The sequence below is a fragment of the Zalophus californianus genome, chromosome 2 (genome assembly GCF_009762305.2).
Source record: "Zalophus californianus isolate mZalCal1 chromosome 2, mZalCal1.pri.v2, whole genome shotgun sequence".
NCBI classification, from domain to species: domain Eukaryota; kingdom Metazoa; phylum Chordata; class Mammalia; order Carnivora; family Otariidae; genus Zalophus; species Zalophus californianus.
In genome coordinates, this window is record NC_045596.1 from 183,859,280 (window position 1) to 183,883,719 (window position 24,440).

At 37.3% G+C, this 24,440-nt stretch overlaps 1 long non-coding RNA gene across 1 annotated transcript in view; it reads left to right on the forward strand.

Moving 5' to 3' along the window:
• Positions 1-1,090: 1,090 nt before the first annotated feature.
• LOC113925646 overlaps positions 1,091-24,440 on the forward strand; it is a 51,379-nt gene continuing 28,029 nt past the window's right edge. Inside the window, exon 1 of the long non-coding RNA XR_003521013.1 lies at positions 1,091-1,285. This is a non-coding gene — a long non-coding RNA (uncharacterized LOC113925646). The remainder of the gene's footprint in view (positions 1,286-24,440) is intronic.

The following is a 24,440-nucleotide window of genomic DNA, read 5'->3' on the forward strand; positions in this document are numbered from 1 at the left end:
TCAGACAATATTGCTCCCATGTACTAAATATTTAGCCTGATATTTGCATTCTAATTCATCTCACTGAAAAATAGCTGCAAGGTAAGTTAATTTCCATGCTAACAAAAGTTGGCAGACCCCCTTACTGTTAAATCAGAGTTGACAAGGAAGCAAAATCGGAGGTTCAATTACAACACATTTTGCTCTATTTAAAGTCTAATACACATGCATTGAAATATAGCTCATATGTTTGGTACCAAAGTGTTCTAAACCATTTCTAATAGTCACAAATATTTTTTTTACTTTTGTTAACAAAAGCAAAAATTAACATTTTAAAAACCCAAATGGAAAGTTGCCTATTTATCTTTATGGAAAGAATCTACATATTTGTTTCTTGGGTTTGTTATCTGAAACAATCAGAATAACTTCCCAAATTCTCAGCCTCTGCAACCTCAGTTCTGTCTGATGTACAGTTCATCTGCATAACTGGAACACAGAACTACAGGGGGAAGACTTCTATTGAAGACAAATCTTCCTTTTGCTGAGGATCAGGGAGTAGGAAAAAAATTCCTTCAACCAACTATAACAAAATGTTTTAGCTGAACTTTATACTAGTGTTTAGGGTCTGGTTGTTTGCAGCACTGGTGGCTAGTCACCTATATGATGTGTACTTCCTTGTATTGATATACATGGGGGTGGAATGGGATTGGAGAACATAATTCTATGTAAAGATTCTGCAAAGCATGAATAAAGTACATATCAGGATGATGATAGACCTGTTACTAATGTTCCTGGACCTGTCCTAATACACTGATTTTTGAATGCCAGTGAAGACTAAGACTGCATCTTACAGAATATTTGTTTGTTTTAAGTGGGCATGGAGCCCAGTGCAGGGCTTGAACCCATGACAGTGAGATCAAGTCCTAAGCTAAAATCAAGAGTCAACATTTAACCGACTGAGCCACCCAGACACCCCCAAAATAGCTTTTTTTATAAGAGCCACTGTGGGATTCTGACACTTACAATGATGCATTGTTATTTCACTGTTCCACAGACCATGACACCCTAGGCATGGAGTACCATCTTTGGCCTTGAGCAGCAGGGTAGCATTTTTACTTGATGGAGTAACATATCATCTCTACAGAGAAGCATGAGCAGCCAAACATGAGATGTGGAGTCTCTCTGTCATAAAAGTAGGGACCAAGGAAACTTATGAGTTAATGTGGTCTCATTTTACCCAACTCAGTGAAGATGAAGGATATTCAAGTTACCTTTCTCTAATTGGCAGCTTGTAAAAGAACTGGAGGTGAGTTCTGTATTTTATAAAATACAGTCTTATCTTTTCAGATATTCCATTTATAATATTTTGGCCTTCACACATCCAAAGCTTAACTTATGATCTTTCTCTCCAAACCTGCTCTTTATACTCTTCCCATCTTGATTTAATAATGTCAACTCCTCCCTCCAAGTTGCTCAGACACACACAAAAAAATCTATAGTCATTCTCGACTTCATACTTTCAAACTCCATATGCAATCCATCTGTTGCCTGTACATTCTAGATGTATCCAGAGTCTAATAACTTCTCAACAGACCAGAGTTGGCCACGGAAAATACAATACAAGCCATGTATGTAATATAAAATTTTCTAGTAGCTACATTAAAAAAAAGAGGTGAAATAAACTTCAATAATATATTTTATATAACTTAGAGTGTCCAAATGTCATCTTGACATATAATCAATTTAAAAAAATATATTAATGAAGTATTTACTTTCATTTTTTTTCCATATTAGGTCTTTGCAATCTTGTATATTTTATACCTAGAGCCCATCTCAATTCAGACTTGTCACATTTCATGTTTTTAGTAACAACAGGAAGCTAAGAGCTCTCAAAGTGGAGAACCACAGCTCCAAACAATAGTTTTTTAAAGTCTCCCTCTACCCTTGCCTCTTACAGTTCATTCTCAATACTAGCGAGAATCCTAATGAAACCTATAAAAAGTTGAACAGACCCTTCTACATTTTATTCATATGATGCTTATTTCTTTAAATATGCAATTTGACACTTGCTATAAATGTTGGGCTTCAGGACACACTACCCCAACATAGCTCCTTGGCATATTCAAAATCTTAAGCTGAAGGAATTTGAGAAAACAGCAGAAGCAAGGTCACTCTGACCTTCCAACCCCTTGCTCTTCTTCCCTGAAAGCAAGAGAAAACTCTTCCATGTGAAAAGTACCCTCCCTGTGCAAGGAGGAAGGAAAACATTTTTTTAAATTTTTTATTGTTATGTTAATCACCATACATTACATCATTAGTTTTTGATGTAGGGTTCCATGATTCATTGTTTGTGCATAACACCCAGTGCTCCACGCAGAACGTGCCCTCTTTAATACCCATCACCAGGCTAACCCGTCCCCCACCCCCTCCCCTCTAGAACCCTCAGTTTGTTTTTCAGAGTCCATCGTCTCTCATGGTTTGTCTCCCCCTCTGACTTACTCCCCTTCATTCTTCCCCTCCTGCTATCTTCTTTTTCTTTTTTCTTAACATATGTTGCATTATTTGTTTCAGAAGTACAGATCTGTGATTCAACAGTCTTGCACAATTCACAGCGCTCACCATAGCACATACCCTCCCCAATGTCTATCACCCAGCCACCCCCTCCCTCCCACCCCCCTCCACTCCAGCAACCCTCAGTTTGTTTCCTGAGATTAAGAATTCCTCATATCAATGAGGTCATATGATACATGTCTTTCTCTGACTGACTTATTTCACTCAGCATAACACCCTCCAGTTCCATCCACGTCATTGCAAACGGCAAGATCTCATTCCTTTTGATGGCTGCATAATATTCCATTGTGTATATATACCAATTCTTTATCCATTCATCTGTCGAAGGACATCTTGGCTCTTTCCACAGTTTGGCTAGTGTGGACATTGCTGCTATAAACATTGGGGTGCACGTACCCCTTCGGATCCCTACATTGTATCTTTGGGGTAAATACCCAGTAGTGCAATTGCTGGATTGTATGGTAGCTCTATTTTCAACTGTTTGAGGAACCTCCATACTGTTTTCCAGAGTGGCTGCACCAGCTTGCATTCCCACCAACAGTGGAGGAGGGTTCCCCTTTCTCCGCATCCCTGCCAACATCTGTCATTTCCTGACTTGTTAATATTAGCCATTCTGACTGGTGTGACGTGGTATCTCATTGAGGTTTTGACCTGGATTTCCCTGATGCCGAGCGATGTTGAGCACTTTTTCATGTGTCTCTTGGCCATTTGGATGTCTTCTTTGGAAAAATGTCTGTTCATGTCTTCTGCCCATTTCTTGATTGGATTATTTATTCTTTGGGTGTTGAGTTTGGTAAGTTCTTTATAGAGTTTGGATACTAGCCCTTTATCTGATATGTCATTTGCAAATATTTTCTCCCATTCTGTCGGTTGTCTTTTGGTTTTGTGGACTGTTTCTTTTGCTGTGCAAAAGCTTTTTATCTTGATGAAATCCCAAGAGTTCATTTTTGCCCTGGCTTCCCGTGCCTTTGGCGATGTTTCTAGGAAGAAGTTGACGCAGCTGAGGTCGAAGAGGTTGCTGCCTGTGTTCTCCTTTAGGATTTTGATGGACTCCTGTCTCACATTTAGGTCTTTCAACCATTTGGAGTCTATTTTTGTGTGTGGTGTAAGGAAATGGTCCAGTTTCATTCTCCTGCATGTGGCTGTCCAATTTTCCCAACACCATTTGTTGAGGAGACTGTCTTTTTGCCATTGGACATTCTTTCCTGCTTTGTCAAAGGTTAGTTGACCATAGAGTTCAGGGTCCATTTCTGGGGTCTCAATTCTGTTCCATTGGTCGATGTGTCTGTTTTTGTGCCAGTACCATACTGTCTTGATGATGACAGCTTTGTAATAGAGCTGGAAGTCCGGAATTGTGATGCCACCAGCTTTGCTTTTCTTTTTCAAGATTCCCCTGGCTATTCGGGGTCTCTTCTGGTTCCATACAAATTTTAGGATTATTTGTTCCATTTCTTTGAAAAAAGTGGTTGGTATTTTGATGGGGATTGCATTGAACGTGTAGATTGCTCTAGGTAGCATTGACATCTTCACAATGTTGGTTCTTCCAATCCATGAGCATGGAACGTTTTTCCATTTCTTTGTGTCTTCCTCAATTTCTTTCATGAGTATTTTATAGTTTTCTGAGTACAGATCCTTTGCCTCTTTGGTTAGATTTATTCCTAGGTATCTTATGGTTTTGGGTGCAATTGTAAATGGGATCGACTCCTTGATTTGTCTCTCTTCTCTCTTGTTGTTGGTGTATAGGAATGCGACTGATTTCTGTGCATTGATTTTATATCCTGCTACTTTACTGAATTCCTGTATGAGTTCTAGCAGTTTTGGGGTGGAGTCTTTCGGGTTTTCCACATACAGTATCATAAAATCTGCAAAGAGTGAGAATTTGACTTCCTCTTTGCCGATTTGGATGCCTCTGATTTCTTTTTGTTGTCTGATTGCTGTGGCTAGGACTTCTAATACTATGTTGAATAGCAGTGATGATAGTGGACATCCCTGCCGCGTTCCTGACCTTAGGGGAAAGGCTCTCAGCTTTTCCCCATTGAGAATGATATTCTCTGTAGGTTTTTCATAGATGGCTTTTATTGTATTGAGGTATGTACGCTCTATCCCTATAGTCTGAAGAGTTTTGATCAAGAAAAGATGCTGTACTTTGTCAAATGCTTTTTCTGCATCTATTGAGAGGATCATATGATTCTTGTTCTTTCTTTTGTTAATGTATTATATCACGTTGATTGATTTGCGGATGTTGAACCAACCTTTCAGCCCAGGGATAAATCCCACTTGGTCGCGGTGTATAATCCTTTTAATGTACTGTTGGATCCTATTGGCTAGTAGTTTGGTGAGAATTTTTGCATCCATGTTCATCAAGGATATTGGTCTGTAGTTCTCCTTTTTGATGGGGTCTTTGTCTGGTTTGGGGATCAAGGTAATGGTGGCCTCATAAAATGAGTTTGGAAGTTTTCCTTCCATTTCTATTTTTGGAACAGTTTCAGGAGAATAGGTATTAATTCTTTGTTAAATGTCTGTTAGAATTCCCCTGGGAAGCCATCTGGCCCTGGGCTTTTGTTTGTTGGGCGATTTTTGATGACTGCTTCAATTTCCTTAGTGGTTATAGGTATGTTCGGGATTTCTATTTCTTCCTGGTTCAATTTTGGTAGTTGAGACATGTCTAGGAATGTACCCATTTCTTCCAGATTATCTAATTTGCTGGCATAGAGTTGCTCATAATATGTTCTTATAATTGTTTGTATTTCTTTGGTGTTGGTTGTGATCTCTCCTCTTTCATTCATGATTTTGTTGATTTGGGTCATTTCTCTTTTCTTTTTGATCAGTCTGGCCAGGGGTTTATCAATCTTGTTAATTCTTTCAAAGAACCAGCTCCTAGTTTCGTTGATCTGTTCTACTGTTCTTTTGGTTTCTATTTCATTGATTTCTGCTCTGATCTTTATTATTTCTCTTCTCCTGCTGGGTTTAGGCTTTCTTTGCTGTTCTTTCTCCAGCTCCTTTAGGTGTAGGGTTAGGTTGTGTATTTGAGACCTTTCTTGTTTCTTGAGAAAGGCTTGTATTGCTATATACTTTCCTCTCAGGACTGCCTTTGCTGTATCCCAAAGATTTTGAACAGTTGTGTTTTCATTTTCATCAGTTTCCATGAATTTTTTAAATTCTTCTTTAATTTCTTGGTTGACCCATTCATTCTTTAGTAGGATGCCCTTTAGCCTCCATGTATTTGAGTTCTTTCCGACTTTCCTCTTGTGATTGAGTTCTAGTTTCAAAGCATTGTGGTCTGAAAATATGTAGGGAATAATCCCAATCTTTTGGTACCGGTTGAGACCTGACTTGTGGCCTAGGATATGATCAATTCTGGAGAATGTTCCATGGGCACTAGAGAAAAATGTGTATTCCATTGCTTTGGAATGGAATGTTCTGAATATGTCTGTGAAGTCCATTTGGTCCAGTGTGTCATTTAAAGTCTTTATTTCCTTGTTGATCTTTTGCTTAGATGATCTGTCCATTTCAGTGAGGGGGGTGTTAAAGTCCCCCACTATCACTGTATTGTTGTCAATGTGTTTCTTTGCCTTTGTTATTAATTGCCTTAAATAATTGGCTGCTCCCATGTTAGGGGCATAGATATTTACAAATGTTAGATCTTCTTGTTGGATAGACCCTTTAAGTAGGATATAGTGTCCTTCCTCACCCTTAATACAGTCTTTGGTTTAAAATCTAATTTGTCTGATATAAGGATTGCCACCCCAGCTTTCTTTTGGTGTCCATTAGCATGGGAAATGGTTTTCTACCCCCTCACTTTTAATCTGAGGGTTTCTTTGGGTCTAAAATGAGTCTGTTGCAGACAGCATATCGATGGGTCTTGTTTTTTAATCCAATCTGATAGCCTGTGTCTTTTGATTGGGGCATTTAGCCCATTTACATTCAGGGTCACTATTGAAAGGTATGACTTTATTGCCATTGTATTGCTTGTAAGGTGACTGTTATTGTATATTGTCTCTGTTCCTTTCTGATCTATGCTGCTTTTAGGCTCTCTCTTTGCTTAGAGGACCCCTTTCAATATTTCTTAGAGGGCTGGTTTCGTGTTTGCAAATTCCTTTAGAGTTTTTTGTCCTGGAAGCTTTTTATCTCTCCTATTTTCAATGACAGCCTAGCTGGATAGAGTATTCTTGGCTACATATTTTTCTCGTTTAGTGCTCTGAAGATATCATGCCAGTCCTTTCTGGCCTGCCAGGTTTCTGTGGATAGGTCTGTTGCCAATCAAATATTTCTATCATTGTAGGTTACATATCTCTTCTCCCGAGCTGCTTTCAGGATTTTCTCTTTGTCTCTGAGACTCGTAAGTTTTACTATTAGATGTCGGGGTGTTGACCTATTTTTATTGATTTTGAGAGCAGTTCTCTGTGCCTCCTGGATTTTGATGCCTGTTTCCTTCCTCACATTAGGGACGTTCTCTGCTATTATTTGCTCCAATATACCTTCTGCCCCTCTCTCTCTTTCTTCTTCTTCTGGGATCCCAATTATTCTAATGTTGTTTCATCTTATCGTATCGCTTATCTCTCGAATTCTGCCCTCATGATCCGGTAGTTGTTTATCTCTCTTTTTCTCAGCCTCTTTATTTTCTGTCATTTGGTCTTCTATATCACTGATTCTCTCTTCTGCCTCATTTATCCTAGCATTTAGTGCCCCCATTTTTATTGCACCTCATTAATAGCCTTTTTGATTTCGACTTGGTTAGATTTTAGTTCTTTTTTCTCCAGGAAGGGTTTCTCTAATAACTTCCACACTTTTTTCGAGCCCAGCTAGTATCTTTAAAGTCATGATTCTGAACTCTAGGTCCGACATCGTACTAATGTCAGTATTGAGTAGGTCCCTGGCTGACGGTACTACCTCTTGTTCTTTTTGCTGAGGTGATTTTCTTCGTCTTGTCATTTTGTCCAGAGGAGAATAGATGAATGAGAGAACAAAATGCTAACAGGTTAACAACGTCCCCAGCAAATATACTCTATACAAATCAGAAAAGACCTGAAACCAGGGGAAAAGAAAGGGAAAGAAAGAAAAAAGAAAGCGAAAAAAAAAAAAGTAAAATATAAAAACAAAAACAGAGCAATACAAAAAAACAGAATATGATCAAATATGATCAGGCTAATGCATAGATCAGTTCCACACACTAGATTTGGGGCGTATTTTGGTCTGTTAGAAAAAAGTGCCTCCTAAAATTTTAAAGGAAGAAGGACATATATGTACAAAATAAGGGTTGATACAATGAAGGGATGGAAGATGACTGTAAGATGAAAATTATAAAAGATTTTATAAAAGGAATTGATAAGAGGTTGTTCGAAAAAAGAAAGAAGAAGCTTTAAAAAAAAAGGGAGAGAATGTGATCAGGCAGGGGACTAGAACAAAGCCTTACACTAGTGATTTAGGGTATATTTTGATCTGTTAGAAGAAACTGTATCTCAGAAGTTTAAAAAGAGTACAACTTATATATATATACCAAAAATAAGGGTAACTACTATGAAGGGATAAAATATGACTCTAAAAATGAAAAATAAAAAATATTTTTTTAAAAGGGATTCATAAGATGTTGGTTGAAAAAAGGAAAAAGAAAAATAAAAAAAAAACAGTTAAAAAATTAATTTTGGTAAACTAATGAATCATGTTAAAAAAAAAAGCCATGAATTCTATGTGCAGTATTCCCCCAGCGCTGGAGTTCTCCTGTTCTCCTTGATCGGTAAACTTGATCTTGGCTTGCTGGCTATTCGTGCTGATCTTCTGGGGGAGGCGCCTGTTGCCGTGGTTGCCAAATGTCTTTGCCAGAGATGGAATTGCCCCTCCCTTGCCCGTCAAGGCTAAGTGCTCTGCTCGGGTTTGCTCTCCGGATCTTTTGTTCCCTGCAAGCTTTCCGTACAGTTTTGGAGGACGAGAGTGAAAATGGTGGCCTCCCAATCTCTGCCCGGAGGAGCTGAGAACTCGGAGCCCCGCTCCTCAGTGCGCCCCCAGAGAAAAGCAGTCACTCCCGTGTCCCCCGTCTCCGGCTGCACTCCGTGCTCACCTGGCCTGTGACCGAGCATTTCTATCTCTGGCACCCAACTCGGTGTGGAGTCTCCAAACCCAGCAGATCCCTGCGGTGTGCTCCCGCGCTGCTCCTCCCGGGGGAGGACGGGGAGTCTCCCCAGATCTGCTGCTTGTTGGGTCCCTGCTGGAGGAGCAGTGGCCTGACTGTGCCGCTGATCACAGTTTATGGCAACCCCGAGCTGAGAGCCCGCACCTCGGCTCCGTCTCTGCAGCCGGCTTCCCCGCTCCGATACCTGGGAGCTCTGCCGCACTCAGGCACCCCCGGTCTTTCTGTGACGCTGAGGGTCCTGAGACCACACTGTCCTGCGAGGGTTCCACCCCCCGCTTAGCCACTGCAGCGATGTCCCTCAGCGGAGCCGACTTCTAAAAGGTCCGATTTTGTGCTCCGCGGCTCTAGCACTTGCCAGAAGCGGCCGACGGAGGCCCCCTCCCCCGCCGTCTATCCCCCCGAATATCGCCTCGGATTCACTTCTCCGCATGTCCTACCTTCCAGAAAGTGGTCGCTTTTCTGTTCAGAGAGTTGTTGCTATTCTTCTCTTCTATCTCCTGTTGAGTTCGTAGGTGTTCTGAATGGTTTGATCCCTATTCAGCTGAATTCCTAAGACCAGACGAAATCCAGGTCTCCTACTCCTCTGCCATCTTTCTTCGCCCCCCCCCCCAAGAAAACATTTTTATCATCACCAGAGACCAGAGATGGGGAATTGGGGGCTGAGAAATATGTACGAACAAACCTTGTTAAACCAACTGTTACCCCTTCCTCATTACTTCTTTACCATTTAATACCCTTAGGCCAAATCTTTCTGTCTCATCAACTCTTCTGAAATACACTGTTTCTTTGTCTGCTAAGGTCTAAAAGCTTCCTCCTCTGGTCATTTTTAAGACTCATCATTTTCTTGTGAAGGTTGCCACATAGATGTAAAAATTCAATAAAATTGGTATGCTTTTTGAGCCCCATATCGGGCTCCCTGCTCAGTGGGAGGGCCTGCTTCTCCCCTCCCCCTGCTTGTGTTCCCTCTTTCACTGTGTCTCTCTCTGTCAAATAAATCTTAAAAAAAAAAAAAATTGGTATGCCTGTTCATCTGTCTTAAGTCAGTTTCATTTTCAGACCCAGCCAGGAACTTTAAGAAGATGTAGGAAAACTTTTTCCACCCCTACATAAATCACTGGTGGTTATTAATAAATAAACCTATATTACCATTTCTCAAATAGGTCTGATTTTAATAATTTATTTTCTTTGACAGTATAGGCCATCACTTTAAAGGGGAAAAACCCTAACTAATGCATAAAATAAGGTAAAAACCATTTCACTGTTACAAAACAAAACAAAACAAAAATTTAAATAAATTAATTGGCAATTTTTTTTTTGTCTTTCTTGATCTACCTCATCCCTAGCTCACCCCACACGATGCACCTATCCATTTCAACCCAGCCATGAAGCTGTGTGGTCTTGACTTCTACAAAGTAGAGAGATTATTACCATATGTAGGAAGATACTCACAAAGAGATTTTCATGCTCTTTAGAATGAAGAAATACATCATAATTGTTTAAATAAAAATAAAATCAAGGTAAGATATAATTACAAATTTTTCTTTAAAACTTGGCTACAAAAAAAGAAGAGGCAGAGGAGCACCTTACTTTTTTGAATACATCATTTTTTTAAAGACTCTTTTTTTATTTGACAGAGAGCACTCAAGCAGGGGATCAGCAGAGGGAGGGGAGAAGCAGGCTCCTCACTGAGCAGGGAGCCAGATGCAGGGCTCGATTCCAGGACCCTGAGATCATGACCTGAGCCAAAGCCAGATGCTTAACCAACTGAGCCACCCAGGCACCCCAAATGAATGCATCATTTTTAAATGAAATTACAGTGAATAGTGTAGGAAAAGAGTATGAAATCTATAGACTCTTCTTAACACCACTTATTCACAGAAACTGAAAAATTTTATCAGCATGAAAAAAATTCTCAAGTCAGTATTATTTTTAAATCCCACATCTTCAAATTCTGATCTTTCAAATTAGAAAAAAAAATTGATGAAATATGCCAAATGATAATTTTAGGAGAATTTACTTTCTGGTTAGCTATATTTATTTATTTATTTTTAAGATTTTATTTATTTATTTATTTGAGAGAGAGAATGAGAGAGAGAGCATGGGGGGGGAGGGTCAGAGGGAGACACAGACTCCCTGCTGAGCAGAGAGCCCGATGTGGGACTCGATCCCGGGACTCCAGGGTCATGACCTGAGCCGAAGGCAGTCGCTTAACCAACTGAGCCACCCAGGTGCCCTCTGGTTATCTATATTTAAATGGTTAGTTTGTTCTTATCAAAATACATTTTCAAATATTGCTAAATTAATGCTTTACTTAATGCTTTACTTAGCTCTCTTACATGTCATATCTGAATTATCATAATTAAATAAAATTATATGATAGTTACCTTCATTAGCCAAACATGAAGGAGAAAGATATATTTCTTGGTTCTCCCAGTGGGTATCTGTTGTCTTCCTCTTGTCATCCTAAGGGTGTTTTCTGTGATTGGGAGTAGAATGCAATTGTTAGAGTGGAGATGAGTCAGTAGAACGCAACTGTGAAAAGATAGGAGTTCATTTTTATGTCCTTCATAACCAGGACCTACATGATGGAGGGAAATATTTTGGCAAAGCATAAACTAGTGCATCTGGCTTTGGACCATATGTTTTATCATTATTAGCAAAGAATTGACCAGATGAAAAATTTTATGAAATGATTTTCTGTGAAAGTCAGCTGTATCATTGAGTGGTGATTCAAGAGGAAAAAGAAAATATGTTGGCTCTCATATAAATGGAAAAATGAGTCAGAATAGATTCCTTTTTGCAGAACCATTTACCATCCTAGGGTGTTGTGCAGTAAGACATAAATTCTAAAAAAGTAATTTAAATAGTTTTGAATATTGAAGGTATGGTAACTCCATACCTCTTAGTTGTATGCATATAGTGCTATTAATTTAAACATCATCTTTTAACTTCTTTTTGAGAACTATCTTTTTTTAATGCTTCTTCCCATGGCTCAATATTGTTAAATCATTTTTTTTTGTTAAACCAAGAGTCATCATTTATATTAATATGACCTATAAATAATTGAATTTTTTTACCAACAACCATTTTTCCTTAAAAGTTATTAAATTTTTAATAATTTTCCATTGACTTCATTTTCAGTGTTCTTGTTACTATTCATTTTAGAACTACTCTCACATAAAACTACTCTGAATGTATTTGTTTTCATACCACAAGCTTATTCATCTATTTATTTCCTGAAGCCCCACCTCCTGTACCCCCTGCCTTAATCTAGACGAATCTACTACTCTAATCGTCAGGCAGTTTTCTCTGTCAGATTTTCTCTTTCTTGTAATCTATTTGTTTTATTTGTTCTGGGCATAGCCTATAATATTATAGATGTTATATGTATTTTAGCCCTAGGATATTTGAAAATATTTCTACTCTGTTATCAAATTTAAATGGTGGTATAAACAGTTATGGAATGCTAAATTAAAAATACTTTCACCTAGGGAAATAAATCTAGACTCCACAATTTCCTAGAATCTAGTTATACTGGCTAAACTTCTGATGCCATTTGGCTTCCCATTTGTATGCATGAGCTCCCCACCCACCCACCCCAAACTCGTGAGATCTTAATTTTATCTTAAGTGTTTTGAAATTTCATGATTTGCTCATGTGACAGTCTTTTTCTTTTATCATCCACCTTTTTGACCCTTTCAATATAAAAATTCAGTTAATGAGAAATTTATAATTTCTACATACCATTTCTTCTCTTTTTTTTTTTCTATAACACATGTCAGAGATATTGCACCTGTAGGATATTGATTTAAGATACAAATTGGTCATAGTTTTATTTTAAAACATTTTCTTCTCTGTCCTTTTTTTAAGTTTTAAAAAATTTTTCCATTTTATTCATCTTCTCTCTCCTTTCCTTTGTCTTTCTGTGTTTACTAATCTGCACTGTTCCTACTACCTACAAGCCTGAGCATCCAGGGGTTCTGCAGAGTGTCAGGAATCAGGCATTGTCAGTACCTTTCTTCCAAGAAAAAGCAGTAACTTTCTCTCCTCTGCAAAAGAAAGACCTGTTTTCTGTTCTGTTTTCCATCCTCTCAAGTTTTACTGAGATAGCTTTTTTTGCTATTGTCTCTTCTCATATTCACATAGTATGATCAAATGACTTTTTTTTTCTTTTTTCCCCTTTTACTAGAGATAGAGGCTATAAAATCATGTTTATTTGGAAGCTCCTTTTTAAATTTTTGGCTTATAGTAGAGTAATAAGAAAAAAATATCTAATTTACATTTCAGAAGATGAAAATAAGCCAAGAGTTAAAATTTTCCTTAAAGGACAAATATGCTAAGGGTGCAACAAGAACTGAACAATTTTAATTTATTTCTCAGGATATTTTTCACTTTGTGTTCTCAGTTCTTGATATTTTTTATCAAACAGTTACCCTCATAATTTTGACATAATTTTGTATATGTGTGAACTCACTCCAAAAGTTTAGGGACCACTTTTATCATAAGTAGTAGTATCTACCTCTTTTTAAAAACAGTTGACCCTTGAATAACATGGGTTTGAACTGTGCAGGTCCACTTTTATGCAGATGTCTTTTCAATACAGTGTATTTTCTCTATAATTCTTAATAACATTTTATTTTCTCTAGCTTTATTGTAAGAATACAATATGTAATACATGTATCTTACAGTATATGTGTTAATTAATTAAATCTTTGTGTTATTGGGAACACAATAACTTCCAGTCAACAGTAGGCTATTAATAGTTAAGTTTTTGGGAAGTCAAAAGTTATGTGTGGATTTTACCTGCACCAGGGTCAATGCCCCTAACCCTATAGTTGTTCAAGGGTCAACTGTACTTCCTTCCTTATAGTTACTCCTCCCACTTTATCTCAGTTCTATCCACCCATGGTAGTTGATGACCTGAAAAACAAATATCTATTAAACATCCATTATGTGTAAGGTAATATACAAAGAACTAATCAGTGTTTTAGGAACTGACAGTGTCCTCAAAAAGCATTATAATATGAAATAGGAGAAATAGGAGAAAATGCAGTGTTGGAGCCAGACAAACCTAGATGCAAAACTCAGCTCTTGTTAGAAAATACACAAAACTGAAATCTGTTTTCAAATTCGTATAATAAACTTAATAGTTTCTCCCTTATGAGATTGTATGTAGGTTAAATAAACTGACATATGTAAAATGTAGAGCATAATATATCCATTAGGTTTGACTTTGTTTACAGAAAACCAAAAATATCAGTGGTGTAATCGTGATAAAAGCTTTGTTTTTCTCTTACACAAAGTACAGGTATAAGCATTCAGGCCATGGTGGCTTTAAAAGGTTTCTGGGGATGTAGACCCCTTCCAGCTAACTACTCTGCTATCTCTACACATAATTTTCATGGTCATGTGTCAAGTTAGTAGCTCTAGCATTTAAATCCACATTCCTCAGATATGTAAAGAGCACACATGAGCTGTTTCTTAAGAGATTTTCCATAAGCGACCACCCAATACTTGCACAATTCATTGGCCTGAGCTTAGGTAGATGGTCATGAAACACAGAAGTGAAGGAGGAAAAAATAGTCTCTACACTTGTCAGTTATGTGCAAAAGAAAAAAAAAAGAAATTGGGACGGGGGAAGAAGGATGGACTATTAAGAAGAGTAACAGTAGGCTTCATCACACTTGGTGAATGGGATATAATAGCCAATCAATAAATGGCATTGTTATTGCTAAAGTGTTACAGGCTACTTTTATGACCTCCTGGGAACCACTTTTTGTGCTTTTAGGGATTACAAAAAATATAGACAGCTCTGAGAGAGCATATTTGATATACACTATTATAGGAATATAATATTAGCTTTGAAGTTTTGAAATTGCCCTCTTGTATTCGCTGTATCTATGAGATATGTATGTAGTATTGTCATTATTATTTAATTCCAAATAGCATCATATTATACTGTAATTATCATTGATTTCAAAATATCTAATTTCTGTGATCATTTCTCTGAAATATGGGTTACTAAAAGGTGTGTTTTTATTTCCAAACACAATTTTTGTTGCTGTTATCCTTTTGTAATTGAGTTCTATCTTAATATAAGCTGTAGGATTTCAGATATTGAAGTCATTGAGACTTCCTTTATGGTCCACTGGTTGGTCAAATTTTTTTTTTTTTAAAGACTTTATTTATTTATTTGACAGAGAGAAACATAGCGAGAGAGGGAACACAAGCAGGGGCAGAGGGAGAGGGAGAAGCAGGCTCCCCGCTGAGCAGGGAGCCCGATGTGGGACTCGATCCCAGGACCCTGGGATCACGACCTGAGCCGAAGGCAGACGCTTAACGACTGAGCCACCCAGGTGCGCCGGTTGGTCAAATTTTGTAAGCGTCCTCTACAAGCTGGCAAATGATATGTATTCTTTAGTAATTCTATGCAGTATTTTATACATATTAAGTCAAGATTTTTGGAATGTTTATCACATTTTCTGTAGTCTCGATGGCCTTCAGTATTACTGGTGATTTATTTTATTTTTTTATTATAACATTTACTGAGAGTCATGATAAATTCTTTCTGTAAGTTAGACTCTTTTTGATTTCAATTTTCAGTTTTTCATCTGCAGTTTTGTTGTTAGGTGCTTAAAATTATGTTGAAAATCTTAATGGTGAATTCAACTTTGTAGCATTGTGAAGTCTTTGTTTATTTTTATAATGCCTTTTCCTTAAAATCCATATTACCTAATGATATATTTCTCTTTTTTTATTATGTTCATTTAGCCAGCATATAGTACATCATAAGTTTTTGTTGTAGTGTTCAATGATTCATTAGTTGCTTATAACACCCAGTGCTCATCCCAACACGTGCCCTCCTTAATACCCATTACCCAGTCACACTACCCCCCTCCCCCCTCCCTTCAGCAACCCTCAATTTGTTCCCTAGAGTTAAGAGTTTCTCATGGTTTTTCTCCCTCTCTGATGACTTCCCGTTCTGTTTTTCCTCTTTCCCTTACGGTCCTCTGTGCTGTTTCTTATGTTCCACATATGAGTGAAACCATATGATAATTGCCTTTCTCTGCTTGACTTATTTCACTTAGCATAATCCCCTCCAGTTCCATCCATGTCGATGCAAATGATGGGTATTCGTCCTTTCTGATGGCTGAGTAATATTCCATTGTATATATGGACCACATCTTCTTTATCCATTCGTCTGTTGAAGGGCATCTCAGTTCCTTCCACAGTTAGGCTATTGTGGACATTGCTGCTATGAACATTGGGGTGCATGTGCCCCTTCTTTTTACTACATTTGTATCTTTGGGGTAAATACGTAGTAGTGCAGTTGTTGGGTCATATATTTCTACCAGCTTTAGTAAGAATTTTATAAGGGTAAATTTCCATTCTTAAAAATTATTTCTGTCTTCCAGTTTTAAATTTGTCTCACAAAATACACAATGTTAAATTATGGCTTGTTTTTCTGTTTTCTATTTAGTACAGTCTGACAATATTGTTATTTTAGTTGAACCACTTGGTACATTTAGATTTTTTCTAACTCTAGATATACTTGGATTTCTATTTACCATCTTTTAATTTCTATTGTCCATGCTTATTCTTTGCTTCTTATTCTTTCTTTCTTACCTTTATTTTTAGTATTTTTGGATTTTTGTTTTTGTTTTTATTTTCATTTTTGGGGGATTTGGTGGGTAGGGTCTCAAAGTGCCTGGTACTTAGAAGAGTGCCTGGTACAAAAATAGTGTTGTTGTTGTTGTTATTTTATTAAAGATTTTTATTTATTTGAGAGAATGAGAGAGAGAGTATGAGATGCGGGAGGGTCAGAGGGAGAAGCAGACTCCCCGCTCGGCAGAGAGCCCGATGTGGGACTTGATCCCAGGACCCCGGGATCATGACCTGAGCCTAAAGCTGACGCTTAACCGACTGAGCCACCCAGGCACGCAAAAATAGTGTTTTTTTAATCATTAATGATTATCACTGGGTATTTCCATTTGTCATTACAGTTTTTTTTTTCTCTATAAGTTTAGAAGTTAATTGCCCCATTATTCAGGCTCTTAGTGTCAGACAAATAATAATAATCTGTCCACTTAACAAAAATCTAAGATTAATCAACATTTGTACTGTTGTCCTAAACTATGGGACAACTTTCTCCCTTTCTCTTCTCCATCAGGAACACCAATTATATGTATGTAAATATTCTCACTCATTCGATCGTGTTTCTTAAGACCTCTTTGACGTCTTTCATCTTTTCAGCTCTCTTGGCTGCATTCTGTATAATTTCTTTATATCCATTTTCCAGTTCCCTTTCTTTTGAATTCTGATATAATCTATTTAAATCCTCTTATTTTTAAATTCTAGTTATAAGTTTAATTTCTAATAATCATATTGGTTATTTTATAAATCCCTTTGATCACCCTTTATAGTTTCTTTTTCACTCACATATTGTCAAACTTACCTTTACTTTCTCTCTATATTAAATATAGTATTTTTTTTAAAGACTTTATTTATTTATTTGAGAGAGAGAGAGAACGAGAGAGAGAGAGCACATGAGAGGGGGGAGGGTCAAGGGAGAAGCAGACTCCCTGTCGAGCAGGGAGCCCGATGCGGGACTCGATCCAGGGACTCCAGGATCATGACCTGAGCTGAAGGCAGTCGCTTAACCAACTGAGCCACCCAGGCGCCCTAAATATAGTATTAAATAATATATGTTTAATAATTTAGTTATAAAAAGTCATTGCAAATACTTTTCTCTTCTTGGTTGTTTGTGCTTATTCTCCTTCATTGTCTTCATTTACTCAGGCAGTTAGAAGTACATTTTTCAGGGAAGGGGGCGGTTACTTGTGAATATTTTAAATGTTGTTTTAAAATTTGGTTGTTTTGCCTCTTTCATGTTGCTAGGCATCTAGGGATACCTAGGAAAAGCATTAATTAAAAATTTCATCATTAGTGTTTTAGTCTTAAGATTTGGAGCTATAAGCTGAGCTGTGGATTCTAAAATCTCAGCTGGAATTTCCCACCTCTCCATACATAACAAAGCTTTTACAGAGTTCAGTGACAAGGCTAAGATAGCAGAATTTTCATTCTTTTCTTCTGGACTGGTTAGAATTAAGATAAACTTTCAGAAAAAAATGTAAGAAATGTCATAGTTTTAAGTAATTTTTCAGAAATGCTCAGCTCCTATTTATATTTTATATTTTTGATGGTTATGTCAGAATTATTTAAACATAGAGAAATTCCTAATAAACATAGTATTATTAGTAGGAAATTACTTAGTCATATCTTTTTTAAATGATAATGTGTCAGTGTAGAATTCTTCAGATAACTGATAGCCACTTAAAATTCCTAGTACAATCCCTCATGTATATACATAGGAAAAATTATCCATACCAAATGTGTACTTGAACTATCATAGGTGTGACTGATATAACCAAGAATAGTTAACCTGTATAGTCTTACTCACTGGATGAATGCCATATAAATACAAAACATACAGTTTTATATCCCCCAGAAAATACATTATCTTTGGATTTCTTACAGTTTTCCAATTTTAAGAACGTTCACAGTGAAAACATCTACTTAGTACATAAGTAAATTATTTTTATCTGGATTTTTCATAGGAAAGTAGGGTGATTGTGATTCCTTTCATATTCTTACAAAAATTATTTTAGTGCCTGCAATATGCCAATTATGTAAACAGAATAACCGGTGGCTTTGCCTTTTTAAAACCTACAGCTTAATGAAAGCAATACATTTTAAATAAGTGAAAACGTATAGTATGAATTATGAAATATGCTAAAAAGGAAATGAAAGTAAAGATTTATTTGAAAAAGATGGTCTGATAAAGCTTATCTGAGAAAATTTCACTGTATTGGAAATCCAAGGATGACCAAGAGTTGCAAGAGAATATTTGAAAATGGTTCAGAGCAGAAAAAAATATCAGGTGAACTATTGCCAAGACAGGAAAGAGTTCAGCATGTTTCTGGGAACTGAACCTGGTTGCCTAATAAGTACTGAGTGGGGAGGAAAATGAGTTCTAGGAGGTAGCGTTGGAAAATTAGTCTGAAGCCAAATTCCAAAATGACATCTAAGCCATGTTTTGGCTTTTGAGAATTTTGAAAATGTGAGAAAATATAGACATTCTAAGTTCAAAATTATATATTCTATTTTCCTAAGGATTTATTTTTTTGATAAAAATACATCTCATAGCCACATGGCTTACCCAAAATTCTTGACCATACAGGCAAACTTTATGTTAAAAATACATAAATGCACAGGTATACACACACACACACACACACAAGGACCACTTGAAAAAATGTATTAGAAATTCAATGTGTTACGCTACTTTCAAGGCAGGAAGAAAAGGCTGTTTGCAGGAATATTATAACACTATATGTGAAGTTTTAAAAATTGTTAGTCTTTCTTGCAGTTTCAAATCAACAAATATCTATCTATCTATATATATAGTTTTTCTATAGTTCTTTTACCTATTTATTTTATTATTTTCTTCCTTTTTTTAATTTTTACTACCATATAATGTATTATTTGTTTCAGGGGTACAGGTCTGTGATTCATCAGTCTTACACAATTCACAGCACTCAGCATATAGCACATACCCTCCCCAATGTCTATCACCCAGCCACCCCATCCCCCCCACCCCCTCTACTCCATCAGCCTTCGTTTGTTTTCTGAGATTAAGAGTCTCTTATGGTTTGTCTCCCTCTCTGGTTTCATCTTGTTTGATTTTTCTCTCCCCATATGATCCTCTGTCTTGTTTCTCAAATTCCTCATATCAGTGAGATCATATGATACTTGTATTTCTCTGATTAACTTATTTAACTTAGCATAATACCCTCTAGTTCCATCCACATCATTGCAAATGGCAAGATTTCATTTTTTGATGGCTGCATAATACTCCATCATATATATATATATATATATATATACACACACACCTCTTCTTCTTCTTCATCCATTCATCTGTTGCTGGACATCTAGGCTCTTTCCATAGTTTGGCTATTGTGGACATTGCTGCTATAAACATTGGGGTGCATGTGCCCCTTTGGATCACTACATTTGTATCTTTGGGGTAAATACCCAGTAGTGCAGTTGCTAGGTCGTATGGTAGCTCTATTTGTAACTTTTTGAGGAACCTCCATACTGTTTTCCAGAGTGGCTGCACCAGCTTGCATTCCCACCAACAGTGTAGGAGGGTTCCCCTTTCTCCACATCCTCGCCAACATCTGTCGTTTCCTGACTTGTTAATTTTAGCCATTCTGACTGGTGTGAGGTGGTATCTCACTGAGGTTTTGATTTGTTATTTCCCTAATGCTGAGTGATGTTGAGCACTTTTTCATGTGTCTGTTGGCCATTTGGATGTCTTCTTTGGAAAAATGTCTGTTCGAGACTTCTGCCCATTTCTTGATTGGATTATTTGTTCTTTGGGTGTTGAGTTCGGTAAGTTCTTTATAGATTTTGGATACTAGCCCTTCATCTGATATGTCATTTGCAAATATTTTCTCCCATTCTGTCAGTTGTCTTTTGGTTTTGTTAACTGTTTCTTTTGCTGTGCAAAAGCTTTTTATCTTGATGAAGTCCCAGTAGTTCATTTTTGCCCTTGCTTCCCTTGCCTTTGGTGATGTTTCTAGGAAGAAGTTACTGCGGCTGAGGTTGAAGAGGTTGCTGCCTGTGTTCTCCTCAAGGATTTTGATGGGTTCCTGTCTCACATTTAGGTCTGTCATTCATTTTTGAGTCTATTTTTGTGTGTGGTGTAAGGAAATGGTCCAGTTTCATTCTTCTGCCTGTGGCTGTCCAATTTTCCCAACACCATTTGTTTGAGAGACTGTGTTTTTTCCACTGGACATTCTTTCTTGCTTTGTTGAAGATTAGTTGACCATAGAGTTGAGGGTCCATTTCTGGGCTCTCTATTCTGTTCCATTGATCTGTGTATCGGTGTTTGTGCCAGTACCACACTGTCTTGATGATGACAGCTTTGTAATAGAGCTTGAGTCTGGAATTGTGATGCCACCAGCTTTGCTTTTCTTTTTCAACATTCCTCTGGCTATTCGGGGTCTTTTCTGGTTCCATACAAATTTTAGGATTATTTGTTCCACTTCTTTGAAAAAAGTGGATGTTATTTTGATAGAGATTGCATTAAATGTGTAGATTGCTCTGGGTAGCATAGACATTTTCACAGTATTTGTTCTTCCAATCCATAAGCATGGAACGTTTTTCCATTTCTTTGTGCCTTCCTCAATTTCTTTCATGAGTACAGTTTTCTGAGTACAGACTTTTTGCCTCTTTGGTTAGATTTATTCCTAGGTATCTTGTGGTTTGGGGTGCAATTGTAAATGTGATTGACTCCTTAATTTCTTCTTCTGTCTTGCTGTCTTCTGTCAATGCATAGAAATGCAACTGATCTCTCTGCATTGACTTTATATCCTGCCACTTTATTGAATTCCTGTATGAGTTCTAGCAGTTTTGGGATGGAGTCTTTTGGGTTTTCCACATAAAGTATCATATCATCTGCAAAAAGTGGGAGTTTCACTTCTTTGCCAATTCAGATGAGGAAAGACACTACATCATACTTAGGGAGTCTATCCAACAAGAAGATCTAGCAATTTTAAATATCTATGCCCCTAACATGGGAGCAGCCAATTATATAAGACAATAACAAAAGCAAAGAAACACATTGACAATAATACAGTAATAGTAGGGGACTTTAACACCCCCTCACTGAAATGGACGGAAAATCTAAGCAAAAGATCAACAAGGAAATAAAGGCATTAAATGGCACACTGGGCCAGATGGACTTCATAGATGTATTCAGAATATTCTATCCCAAAGCAACAGAATACACATTCTTCTCTAGTGCCCATGGAACATTCTCCAGAATGGGTCACAAATCAGGTCTCAACAAATACCAAAAGATTGGTACGTTCCCTGAATATTTTCAGATCACAGTGTTTTGAAACTAGAACTCAATTACAAAAGGAAAGTTGGAAAGAATGCAAATACATGGAAGCTAAAGAGCATCCTACTAAAGAATGAATGGGTCAACCAGGAAATTAAAGAAGAATTAAAAAAATTCATGGAAACAAATGAAAATGAAAACACAACTGTTCAAAATCTTTGGGATGCAGCAAAGGCAGTCCTAAGAGGAAAGTAAAAAGCAACACAAGCCTTTCTCAAGAAACAAGAAAGGTCTCAAATACACAACCTAACCCTACACCTAAAGGAGCTGGAGGAAGAACAGCAAATAAAGACTAAACCCAGCAGGAGAAGAGAAATATAAAGATCAGAGCAGAAATTCAATGATATAGAAGCCAAAAGAAGAGTGGGACAGATCAACTAAACTAGGAGTTGGTTCTTTGGGGTGCCTGGATGGCTCATTCGTTAAGCATCTGCCTTTGGCTCAGGTCATGATCCCAGGGTCCTGGGATCGAGCCCTGCATCAGGCTCCCTGCTTGGCAGGAAGCCTGCTTCTCCCTCTCCCACTCCCCTTACTTGTGTTCCTGCTCTCACTGTCTCTCTCTGTCAAATAAATAAAACCTTAAAAAAAAAAAGGAGCTGGTTCTTTGAAGGAATTAAGATTGATAAACCTCTGGCCAGACTTATGAAAAAGAAAAGGGAAAGGACCCAAATAAATAAAATCATGAATGAAAGAGGAGAGATCACAACCAACACCAAAGAAATACAAATAATTGTAAGAACATATTATGAGCAACTCTATGCCAGCAAATTAGACAATCTAGAAGAAATGGATGCATTCCTAGAGATGTATAAACTACCAAAACTGAACCAGGAAGAAATAGAAAACCTGAACAGACCCATAACCACTAAGGAAATTGAAGCATTTATCAAAAATCTCCCAACAAACAAGAGCCCAGGACCAGATGACTTCCCAGGAGAATTCTACCAAACATTTAAAGAAGAATTGATACCTATTCTTCTGAAACTGTTCCAAAAAGTAGAAATGGCAGGAAAACTTCCAAACTCATTTTATGAGGCCAGCATTACCTTGATTACAAAACCAAAGACCCCATCAAAAAGGAGAGCTACAGACCAATGTCCCTGATGAACATGGATGCAAAAATTCTCACCAAAATACTAGTCAATAGGATCCAAAATTACGTTAAAAGGATTATTCACCACAACCAAGTGGGGTTTACTCCTGGGCATCAACGTTGGTTCAACATCCGCAAATCAATCAATGTGATACATTACATTAATAAAAGAAAACAAGAACCATATGATACTCTTAGTAGATGCAGAAAAAGCATTTGATAAAGTACAGCATCCTTTCTTGATTAAAACTCTTCACAGTGTAGGGACAGAGGGTACATACCTCAATATCATAAAAGCCATCTATTAAAAACTCACAGCAAATATCATTCTCAACGGGGAAAAACTGAGAGCTTTTCCCCTAAGGTCAGGAACACGGCAGGGATGTCCACCATCACCACTGCTATTCAACATAGTATTAGAAGTCCTAGCCTCAGCAATCAGACAACAAAAAGAAATAAAAGGCATCTGAATAGTTCTTACAAAAAAAAAAAAAAAAGAGGGAATGCAAGCAGGAGGCGGGCAGAGGGAGAGGGAGAGAGTCCTCAAGCAGACTCCCAGCCGAGCAGGTAGCCAGTCATGGGGCTTGATCCCAAGACCCTGAGATCATCACCTGAGCTGAAATCAAGAGTCAGATGCTTAACTGACTGAGTCGCCCAGGTACCCCTTTCATTAGTTCTTGAAATTGATAAACTTTTAGTATCATTTCCCTCAAATCTAAACTATTTCTGTAATTAACTGACAAGACTCATCTAAAATGAATCTGTAAAACAACATCTTCCTTTAGATATCTACTCTCTTGATCCTGATATACTTTTTTCCTGTTCATTCGGTCACAATAATAGCTGAATAGAGGCTATACAACCAATTTAATTAGTTACTCTTGCTATGTGCTAAAAACAAAAAGCATGAGATTATGGTGAGAGATGTATCTGTATAATGACATTTTATCTGATCAGTAGAGACAGAAAGATAAGGGAAGTAGATTATAGTTTGCCTACAGTGATTCTAGTGGTCTTTCTCTATCATGAGGACCACCAGCAGCGCTAGAGAGCTTCTGTACTGTGTGTGTTCTTAGCTACATTCTGTCTCTGGGTTTGATTAAAATAAATATGGTTTATTGCTGAACACTGGTACTCTCAAGTTGGAATTTCTCTATAAAACCACCAATCTATAAAAAGCATTGCTGCCTACCTGGACATCTCCAGCTGCATAATCAAAATCATTGATTAGTTTCCATACATTTGGTATCTCACCGTAATATATTTTAAGGTTTTTTTATCCAGACTTTAAAAATATAACTCAAGGACTAGCTGAAAATAAATGCCTTCATAATTAAAGAATAAGTATAGTCACAATATGTCATAAGTAAAGTTATACATACATTACTAATTGCATATATGAGCAATACAACTAGCATACTCTAGAAGCCTGTTTCTCTAGGATGATGGTGAAATGCTATAGTAGTAGCTAGAGAAGAGCTCCCTGGTCATGATTGGGTTAGTCTTGCTACATCTTTCTGTTTTTTATGTCTAACCTTTAAACTCCACTCTGATTTATGAATATTTGGGTTAAACTTATTTCCTTGAATCAGAATGAATTACTAATTGCTAACAGTTCTGTCCTCTATCTAGAGTTCTTCAAAGCTCAACATTTAAATTATTGAGATGACCTGTCTCAGATAATATTAATCAACCTT